Consider the following 11,574-nt stretch of genomic DNA (forward strand, 5'->3'; position numbering starts at 1 on the left):
TGACTTTCATGAATAACTGGCTAATGTGTGCATATTATTAATAAATACACAAGAGAGAGAGAGAGAGAGAGAGAGAGAGAGAGAGTCTCAAACGAGTTAATTAAAAGACTAGAGCCTAGGAGGTTGAACACAAATTCATTGTCTCCTTGTCACACTTATGCCCAAAACAAGTCTTTTGACTAGTAGTACAATACATATGACATCAAAGCACTGATTGATAGCATATTTTTATATACTATTAAAGAAATTAATTGTCACAATTGATAGTGAAAGGACTTTAGTGAAATTATAAAAAATGCAAGGGGCCAGAGTGTAATATTAACTCAATTAAAAACCACCCAAAAGTCTGCAATGGAGAACTTGTAGTTTAAGAAGTGTTGAAGACACACACACACATACACACACTCTCTCACAGAGAGAGAGAGAGAGAGAGAGAGAGAGAGAGTTACTAGTGAAGGAAATGAAGTTGAAATGGAAATGTACTGGTGAAGGAAATGAAAGTTGAAATGGAAATGCCAATAAAATTAAGATTGCATTACCTTGACTAGAAAATTACACTTCATATCCACCTTTTCTCTAGCACTTGATTTTATTACCTTAGACTAGAAAAACCCATATCAACATTCAAACATAAATTGCAATTTCTGATCACAAAACCCATGTACTAGTTCCACATAATATTCAAATTGAACAAATCAATAACTCTCCAAATCACCAAAACTCTCACATTTCATGAAATTATCAACAACAAAAAAAAAAACTGCCCTTCTATTAACACTAATTTCTTACATGGATGATCTACTAGGCAAGCATTAAAAGATGAACGGTCTGAATTAAGTTCAACAAATCCTACCTTATCTGACTCCACTATCAATGCAAATCAGCAATTTTATTTTAATTTATTTACAACACAATAACACAATAGGATGACTACAATGAAATTTTCATCTCCCATTACCTCCAAAAAATGTTAGCTACTCAGCTTACTTTGCAATTTAAGAAATGTTGATCATGAATTTCATCACTCACACACATACACACACACACTCACAGAGAGAGAGACAGAAAGTTAAGGAAATGAAGTTGAAATGGAAATGTCAATACTTTCCACATTGATACCCCAATTTTATATGGAAAAAAGAACCTACCTTTCAGGATAAAAGCCAAGAATATGGGGAAAAAAATGAACTACCTTTCACAATAAAAGCCACTCCCTCTCTAAAGTTGTGTAACAATCTCTACATCTCTGTCTTCCTTCTGTCTTTTTTCCCAAGAACTACATCTCTGTCTTCTGTCTTCTTTCCTAAGAATTACAATGGATCAGAAAGTTATTTTTTTCTCAACAACCACCACAATCCGTTGTGTGTGTCAATTTCCGACCACACTGCCAAACTATTACTTAGCTGGAGAGCACCGGCAGAATAGATTAAGCCCGAACGACCTGCAACAGAAAGAAGAGATTCCGGCAGTGGTTCGTCCACCCGGGGGCACTCCGATGGTCAAGTCAATTATCTCTCAAAGATAGCAAAAGTGCTTAATTCACTTATTCAGAATACAAAAAGCGTACCTTAGACCCATAGGGGTGTTTCTCTTTTATAGCCAACACAATCCTAGTCCCAATAGAAACCTAGCTTCAATGGACTTAGGATTACTACTAATCTTGGACTCCCAGTAGGATTGGGATAAACTCTCTAAAAGTCTTATCTTTATCCAAACTGAAGTCCTCTCCCATTAGGACTCTTGTCCCTTATCCGCTTATCCCAGTTTCTGGTATCCTCGTAGATAACCTCGGCCTAGCCAAGATCACCTCAGCGTTATGACCAGGACACGTGGCACCCCGGCTGGCACTTCGGTGACACCTCTACCACGTGTTATCACACAAAAATTATGTCCCCACAACTGCCCCCTAGGTTCTATTACCTCGGCATCCTGAGGTGATGGAACCTATATCGTTTCTTTCATTTAGCACGTCAGCTAAGCTCACTCCATTCGTTCATTACCGAGGTCATAATACGTCGGCTCTGTCACACCCAAACCCGCCCCTAAATATCATATAATAACATACAAAACATCCATTAAGCTATCACTACTATGCCAGGATCACAAACAAAACATAAGGCAAATAAACATATAGTGACATGCATCTGAGAATCTAGCTATGTATATATACATATACAGACCCAGCCCTCGAGATTGGGCGTGAAATAAAGACATTGAAAGGAATAAGGATCATATACACTTCAACCTTAGACAGACAATCAGGGTACAAAACCAAAAGCTTAGCATATTCCATAAAATGAGCTGCCTTCACTTAGGTGCCTGGACACTCTGAGGATGACACAAGAGGAATGGATGCCATGGGTTAAGATTGACCTCCAAGTTGAGTGCCTATAGAAACAGACATAACAAAAAGTGAGCCAAGCTTAGTGAATGATAGCACATAAACAATTCAATGCTCAACATGAATTATAATACATATTCATGCATTTATAAATAAAGAGATCATATGGTTAATTTGTTTCTGTACCAATTTCAGAACGGCCATGGGCCCAATCTTAGACAGAGTGGCATGAAGCCCTTAACAGAATGGCATGAGGCCCTTAAGCAGAGTGGCATGAAGCCCTTAACAGAATGGCATGAAGCCCTTAACAGAATGACATTAAGCCCTTTCATGCATGTATGAATTCAAGAGGTGTCTCGTACGAATTCTAAAGGTGACTTGCATTGTAGCACTTAGTTCCGTACAGCACTTTGTTTCATACCAGAAATACAAAATGGCCTCTGGCCTAATAGATCATACAGAATGGCCATAAGCCCAGATTGGCTTTAACCCTAGTTCATATATGTATGGACTCAAGAGGTGTCTCACACGGATTCTAGAGGTGGCTCACAAAGTAGCACTTAGTTCCGAGCAGCACTTTGTTCCATACTAGAAATCAATAGGTCTTGCAGACCGAACAATTCATAGCATGTCATATCATAAACGGAAACAAATTCAGACATATTCTTAATTATGCTTGAATCATAAACAGAAATCAGAGTTCATGCTTGATTATACATGGTACATCCAATAGCGCTAACAAACCAATATAGAGCATACTTGTTAGTTCCATAAGGAACCTCCGGTACTGGGAACTTGTAACATACTTGAACCATGGTATTATTACCCCCGGGCAAGGGCCATAAGACCACGGTATTATTGCCCCCGGGTAAGGGCCTTGTGCTAAGGATGCCATGAATACTTTTATATATATGGAAAACCATTCATTGATTTAAAACATAACATATCAGAAAATAGAGCATTTCTTGTCATATCATGTCATTACCGTACACTTAACAAAGGCAGAATAATTCACACCATAACATGAATCATATAAAAATGTTATTGATATTCAATTCTAAGCAAATATCTATGACATGAAACATGTGTCAAACCAAATAAGACTGTACAAGTTCATGATAGGACATTCAAAACATCATGTTCCCGTTCAAAATATCATGTTCCCATTAAGCGAGATCTACATTCATAATTCCTTCCCGTCAACTAATTGCATAGTATTAATAATTCGTATGCAATTCTTGTGTGGAGTTCATAGGTAATTTACAGGTTATAGCACATTAATGATAACCATTAACCGTAACCGGAATACAGAGTAGGTTCAAAGTCATACCGATGTACGCCAAAATCTTTTAACGTTCACACAACTTCACACCGATTTCCAATCAACATAATGTTAACGTAACTACTTGTGAAGAGCAGAGCGTTAATAACAAGAATTATTAACGGTAAAGAAATATGTGATTACAGTACTACTACTCACAGTGTTGTGGCGGAGTAATAGTCCCTCCCGGAGTGCGTCCTGCACACATACATATCTCACAAGTTAGTCCAATTCCTTCCTAATTTCACATTTCATTCGATAACTTCCAGTAAATTAAGAAGCATTTTAAAGCTTTCAAATACTATTTTTAACCATCCCAGAGGGTCAAACAGATCAAACGGAGCAGACAGCATTTTTCAGCTTGGGCCGCACGTGCGGCTGTGAGCCCCACACGTGCGGCGGTTGGTCCCGCACGTGTAGCTAGGAAGCCCGCACGTGCCTTTTATGCAGTAGCTGAAGTCCCAAATTTCACCATTTCCAGCACGTGCAGCCATGACTCCCGCACGTGCGGCTGGGGTTCCCGCACGTGCGGCCATGACTCCCGCACGTGCGGCAATTCTGCATAACTTCTGTCCGAAATTCAGTAAAAACTCTCCCTTGATATACTTAGGGTAAGGCTCAAACTAAGCAAATTTAGTGTACTATAATGGTTCGATAACACCACAACATGCATCAAAAATGTAATTAAGATCACCATTTCTAATTACACATGCACAACCCATTCTTTCCATAATTAAATCATACTTGATCTCAACTACCCACTTAGACAGATAGATCATCATCTAGGTGTGTGAATAACCCCACACCACAAGTAAAATCAAGAGGGGAAGAACAATATCACAAACTTGGGACTACCAATACAACCACAAACACAATTAGACAAAAACATACATACACACTCTTGATTTCCATTATAATCTCAACTTGAATATTGTAGAGAATCCCTCAATCAATTGCCAAGGGGCTTAGCAAAATAAAGAATACATACCTTGAGTTCAAATTCTACAATTCCCACAAAGCTTCCCCAATCTCCTTCCTAAAGAACTTCCTCTCAACTCTCTTCTCTTCTAAATTCTCTCTCTCGGGAAATTTCCTTGCAATGATTCCCAGTCAAGAGTCCAAAGGGTATGGATATTTATATAAAAAGTGAATAAGGACAAAACTCAACCAGTTTAATCATCCCAAATCAAATTTCTATAAAAATGCTTATTATGACTTAAAAATCATGCTAATCTCAAATGTAAAATCAATTTCGGATTATCAAGTCTCTAAGGCCCTCAATTTCTGATTCAAACATTCCAATTGTGATAGATATTTTTCTAATTAAACAGATATGCATTCCTACACATAGGATTCACTTAATTAAGCTCGGTTTCACATAGCATTTCACAATAAGCATTTAAAAGCGCAAAATTAGGGACTGAAAATATACCAGAATAATTTACGAGGGTCGAGTTATTACAGGCCCAATATGACCAAAAACTTACAGTCTGCTTTCACCAATGCCTCAAAATTATTAACCAAGTTTGTTCAAGTTTCTCAGCTGAGATCATCCTCCAAGCCGAGGTTCTACTCCGTTAAATCGAGAATTCTAAGAGCTTCAACACGCGTATGAGCTGTCACGCATGACTACTCAACCATTCTTGCCACGCGTCTCTCTCTCTTTGGGCCGTACCCGATACGCGCCACTAAGTCGCATTGCTCTCGCGTGCGCCGTCTGACACGCATGTCATTTTAGGCACATTAATTGCCTTTTTGCCACTGTTTTGTGTTTCAACAAAACTTCATTCCTCTAGTTTCATCGTTTCACCTTTGCATCCTTATTCCATGCAAGCTCTCTCTCTTCACTCTCTCAAATCTGCCATTGATTCAAGCGTTCGAGCTCTGCAACTTGCTCCGTTCACTTCCTCCGACGAGATTTTTACCGCTTCGTCGCTTTTGCAACCGTCGTCTGACTTCGGCAATCCTCACACCGGCCTCACTCTCTCTGGTAAGCCACTGTTCCTCTTGGTTTTCAGTCTTTGATTTACATCGAACTTTGTCATATTTGCGAACTTGCTCATGTTTTTGATCGTTTAATCTGTACCTCGATTTCCACCATGTGTTTGAGCATGTTTGCTTTGTGATTCCGTTTTTTGCCCAATCCTTTCTTGAATACTCACATACCTACACAAGCTTTACCACTGTGTTCTTGATGATTCAGCATTGTTCTTGACTCTGAATCACATTCTTGTCTCTTTTTTCTGTGTTTTTTTCAGATTCTTGCCTTCAATCCTTGTTTGCCTAGACCTAGGTTTGGGATTTATCTATAGAACTTATGAACCTTAGGAAGAACTGACGCAAATTCCCCTTAGATCCATACAAATTCTTACCATAGTATATATTTAGGTTTTAGCCGAGGTATTTTAGGCCCCTATAAAACACTTCCTTCCGAAATCCAATACTCTCCCCCTAAGCCGATATCATGGGTATGTGGAAGCATAGGGTAGACACCCCAACCAAGTTGGAATATTTCAGGCAGGAGTTTTCCATCCCAGCCGACGTCCATCTGAGGTTGGCTGGAGAGGATGACTCCATCATGCCTACAATCGATTCTATGTCTTTCCCCATTGTAGCTTTCATAGAGTGTGGACTTAGGCTCCCACTCGACATCTTTTTCTGAGAAATCCTTCATTACTATAAATTAAACCCAATGTAGCTTGCCATCAACTCTTACCAAGTTATCAACGGTATAATAGCCTTAGCCAAACAAGAGAATGCTAGGGTAACTTTAGCCGATATCCAATACTGCTACACCATGTGTGGCCTTAAGTTAGAGAAAAGCTACATTTACTACCTCAAATCGAGGTCCACATAGTACAAAATTGTTGCCGACCTCCCAAACTCCAACAAGGGAGCTGAGGACGATTACTTCATTGTCTCGGGGAACTGGGAGTTCGCTGCAGATGAGGACCTCCACCTCTACTCTCTTAGCCGAACAGTTTTCATAGAGGGTAATGGTAAGAGCCATGTGCTTGTACTTACTTGTTTTCAAAATCTTCAATACTTTATTCTTTTATTCGTTCTAACGTTTGTTTTCCTTGCAGCTCTTCCCCAACTGGCAAAGGATTTCCGCAAGTCCTTTTTCCCGAGCAAAGGCTTGAAAAAGCTATTAGACCTGCCAGTTCACAAGCGAAGAGCCCCCCTACTGCTTAACTTCATCCCGACTTACAAGTTGGTTCTTCCCGACATTCCGAAGAAGAAGAAGAGCAAGTCTCCTCCGTCTGCCACTACACCTCCGACAACTTCATCATCTCAGCCAGATCAGGGATCAACCTCTGATCCAGCTGAGTTACCATCAACTTCGGCTCCATATTTGATCCCTCCATCTCAACGCTGGCGAAGACGTCGAACTGCAATCGCCGCTGAGATGGCCCGCAAAAAAGCAGTCGCAAAGGATCTTTTGGCCGACATCCCTACCACCGTTGACGCTCAACCAGCACCATCTCAGCCTCAACCAAAGCCGAAACAAAAAAGAATGAAGAAGGCTAAGCCAAAGGCAACGATGACTCAGATTGATACTGAGGACACCTTGCCAATTTCAAAATTGGCTGAGAGTGAAAAGACCATTTCCACTGCCGAGAAGAGGCCCACCGAGGCCAAACCATCCCAATCCACTCGGTCAAAAAGGCCAAGGCCTGAGTCGGCCACAACCTTGGGGCCAATGAAGCCAAATGCCCCCTAGGCCCCTCCGATCACCATCGATGACAAGCCGGTCAAAGCTGGCGACAGTGCGACTGATCTCAAAGTCGGCGTCACCCTTTCTACGGCTTTGTTCATTCCAAACGATCTTAACCGAAACGCCAAGATGAGCGAGTATGAAAACTTCACTCTGATGCTCTAGCATTCTGTTCAAGTAAGTCTCTTACACTTGGTGTTTTTCTTTCTCTATTCTTTCATACTTTTAGAACTTCTACTAACTTTTGTTCTGTCCATTTTCTTTTAGGCGATCCAGCACACCCACTCCTTCTCAATACAAGCTTTTGAAATGAGGAAGGAGTTGGCCGACAAGATTATGGAGGTCTCTGGTTTGCAAAAGACCATCAAAAAGACTGAGGCCAAGATGAAAACTTTATCTGACCAGGCCGAGAAAAAGGTTGATGCTGCCGAGGCCATTGCCATGGTCCTTACGGCCGAAAAGATCGAGGCTGAAAAAAAGATGGTTGAGGCCCAAAAGGAGCTTCAAGCTGCCTTGGCCACCAAAAAGGTCGAGATCAAGGCTGCTGATGAAAAGGCGTACGCTGAGGGGGTGGCCGATGTCAAGGAGGACTACAAGAAGCAAGTGAGGTAGGCATGCAACAAGGGTTTCACCCTTGGTTGGATGGTTGTCCTCAAAAAGATAGATGTCCCCGAGGACTCCTCCCTCAAGAATGCCGGTGACCTCCCCTTGCCATTCCCCCCTACTCCAAGCCAATCCGAAGATGATTCTGAGTCTGAGGAGGAAGCTTTGGTCAGGAAGACGAAGGAAGCTGTTGGGGCCAAATCCCCTACTCTGAATGAGCAAGTCTTGGACTTGACTCAGGATGAGGAAGGTGAGGTCTCCAAAGACGCTCCTCCATAAAAGGTAACCTCAGACGCGCCTATTGCCAACAAGAGCCTCGACCAAACTCTTCAAGAAATCGATGTCGAGCTCGCGGCTGAGAGGGCCGCTGAGATGTCTTCTTAGCTATCTTCTGAACTCTAGACCCAACCAGCCAGAGACGCCAAAAAGTCTTAGTTTTGATGTTTTTCTCCTTTCTTCTGTTCCTTGTGTTTTGATTATGTAAAGCTTTTAGCTGGCCGACGTGCCTTCTTTTGAATGTAAATACAACTTCCTTTCTTTTGGATGCTTGTATGTTCTTCTTTATACACCTTAACTATGCAATGTTCTCAGGGTGATAGACCTCGATTAAACGAACCAACGCTTTTATACGCAAGTACTTTACAACCTTGGCTTAACTTGTAAATTTTTCTAAAAAATTTCCACAAGTGTTTAACCATGACCTCGGTTTAACTTCAACTTGTAAATTTTTCTCAAATTTCAACAAGTGTTAAACATGACATCGATTTAACTTTAACTTGTAAATTTTTCTTAAATTTCAACAAGTGTTAAACATGATTTCGACTTAACTTCAACTTGTAAATTTTTCTTAAATTTCAACAAGTGTTAAACATGACCTCGGTTTAACTTTAACTTGTAAATTTTTCACAAATTTCAACAAGTGTTAAACCAATCTTCTAAGAATCATTTTTTACCCCTCTGCCCCCTAATGTGAACCTAAGTTCCACTTGGGTTCTCATTTAAGCCTGGGACTTTGACTTTGTTGCAGAGGTTATTGTAGACGCGCTCTCGGGCCTCTCTACAGTTTGGACTCAATTTGTGTCACGGTCCTATATCTAATCTCGCAGAGTGCAATGCAAGATCGATGACTCATCAAAGAGTCTAAATCCGGCAAATCGTTTTGGAAAACAGATTTTTTTAGAAAGAAGTGCCAAACATGGACTGCTTTGCCAGATATAGAGTCACCACCTAAATATTTATTTTGGGGGAATTTAGGAAACCCTGACTCGTTGCCTAAGGCCACGTGTCCGTCATCACCAAAGTTGCCTCGGCTCGGGAACTTAGGTACGATTGGGGAAGGTCACTTCGTGAGCACCCCCGCTCGCCCGATCAAAGATCGGCCTCTACTAACCATGATATCTAGTTTTGAAAACATTATGCGTTCTTATTCCGGTTATTAGCCTAGATTTACTACGTGATGTGCACAGCATACAAGTATAAACTGGGTCACCTGAATTGGAACAAAGCATTTCATGTTTGTTTATTTGAAAATGGCTTGATGGTGCTACTCGCAAGTAGGCTAAGACGTGGATTTGCCACCCTCGGGTGGGCTTAGAAAAACATGATTTTGCCACTATCTAGTGGGCTTTAAAACTCACAATTAATGAATTGTTCCAATTCAAATAACCCAACCTTCACCCACAGGCATTCAGACAGTTATATCATATAAGCACATAGCCTCCTGGTAAGCATGCTATCATGGCAGTCACTCATACATATGCAAGGATGCTAAAGCATAAACACTTACCGAGTACTCCAAGCCAAAACAGAAGCTATGTTAGAAATCCATACATGATCCTAACTATACAGAAATGCCTAATGCAACACATGCAAAATGCAACTAAGATAGGCTCGGCTATTCTAAAGATGGCATGTGAAATGCTACAACTAACAAGTATTCAACTCGGAATTGAAATACAAATGCAGTTAGTATGATGCGCCGGGCCCGGTGTATGCAAGACAGATGAATGAATGCAAACATGCTATCATAATGTATGCTAATTGAAACATGCCCTAATCTAACCATCATAAGCTGGTAAATAAAAGAGAGAAAGACGTGGGGTTGGAAGACATACATCACACGCACGCACACTGATTACAATTGTGCCCTCGCTCGGAGGGTCCGAAAGAATAATACAGTCCGAAAGTAGTACAGTCTGAATAAATACAAAATCCTAATTAATTAACAAATTAATCTAGGAAAGCAGGTAAATTAGCACGCAAATCCATGGACCGCCTCAGCTCTGTTCCAAATGATGAATGATGCATGCTTGAGTTGCCTTACGCAGAAATCCGTTACGATGCCCCAGTTTGCCTCTGTTTGCAATTGTTCTTGGAATATTGCGCAACGCTCCAGAAGGCCGCTGATTTCTGATTTACTGCAACAGAGAGCAACAAAGGGGAATGGCAAAGTATTTTCACACATGTATGCATGACTACTCTTCAGGGAGTGTAGTCCTCGATCCTCGTGCCACCAATCACGCATATCGATGCATGATGGCCGAGGAGTTGAATTGCACGACTCAATATGAAATGAATGCACATGAAAACACAACAAGACCTAAACTCCATCATGGGTAATCCGGAGTGTCGGCGACAGGAAATTGAGACACGTTCCGTCACTCGGAGTACGAAACGTACCTCGTTTCCCATGCTTGGGTTAACTCTTATCCCAAACACGATGCAAATAAGATGGCATACACAATGTAATTAACATACGACCTAGCATACGCAATGCTATGAAATGGCATACACAATGCTCGATGTGACATGGCATACACGATGCTCTAACATGCAATCTAGCATACGCAATGCTATGGACTGAAATGACATACACAATGCACGATGAACTTACACCAACATGAATGGACCTCAGCCACACTCACATCAGTGGCCATGAGATAGAAAAGAGACAACCGAAATGCGTGCACACGTGCACGCATACCGAGGACCGAACCTAAGGCATAAAATGTCACTCTACCAAAGCATGGAAAGGGATGAAAGATGGCATACAAACATGTAATTTCCAGCACTGAAACATTATGCTAAATGGTCCCGAAACATGGAAATATGGCACCCGATGCATGAAATAAGCCCCGAAACTCAAAGCTAGGCACATGTATTGAATTATAACTATGCAAAGCAAGCATTATTTGGCCATGAAGTACAAAGACAGAGCCAAGGCAGTCCCAAAACATGCACATTTCTAGTTTAAAGCATGGCCAAAAGGTGCTAACATGATGAACTAAAATAGCGTGCAAATTTGGTTAGCAAGCATGGTTTACATGGCATGTATATGAAGTGTATGAGAACTCATCAAACCAGCCAAAAACAGTGAATAAAACATGACAAAAGATGCCCAAATAACCACTGAAATGCAGCCAACATGTGCGAAAATGATGAGCTCCTTTGAAAGGGCATGCAAGGGGTTACTCAACACATATATGATGGACACTTAGCATAGCAAAACCAACTCTGGAAATCAAATATGACAGCCCTAAAACTCACCAAAAAGGGCCTGAAATTGATCAATAAAGCATACAATGAAAGGTC

Source organism: Camellia sinensis, chromosome 8, assembly GCF_055761805.1.
Source record: "Camellia sinensis isolate YWXY chromosome 8, ASM5576180v1, whole genome shotgun sequence".
Classification (NCBI taxonomy): domain Eukaryota; kingdom Viridiplantae; phylum Streptophyta; class Magnoliopsida; order Ericales; family Theaceae; genus Camellia; species Camellia sinensis.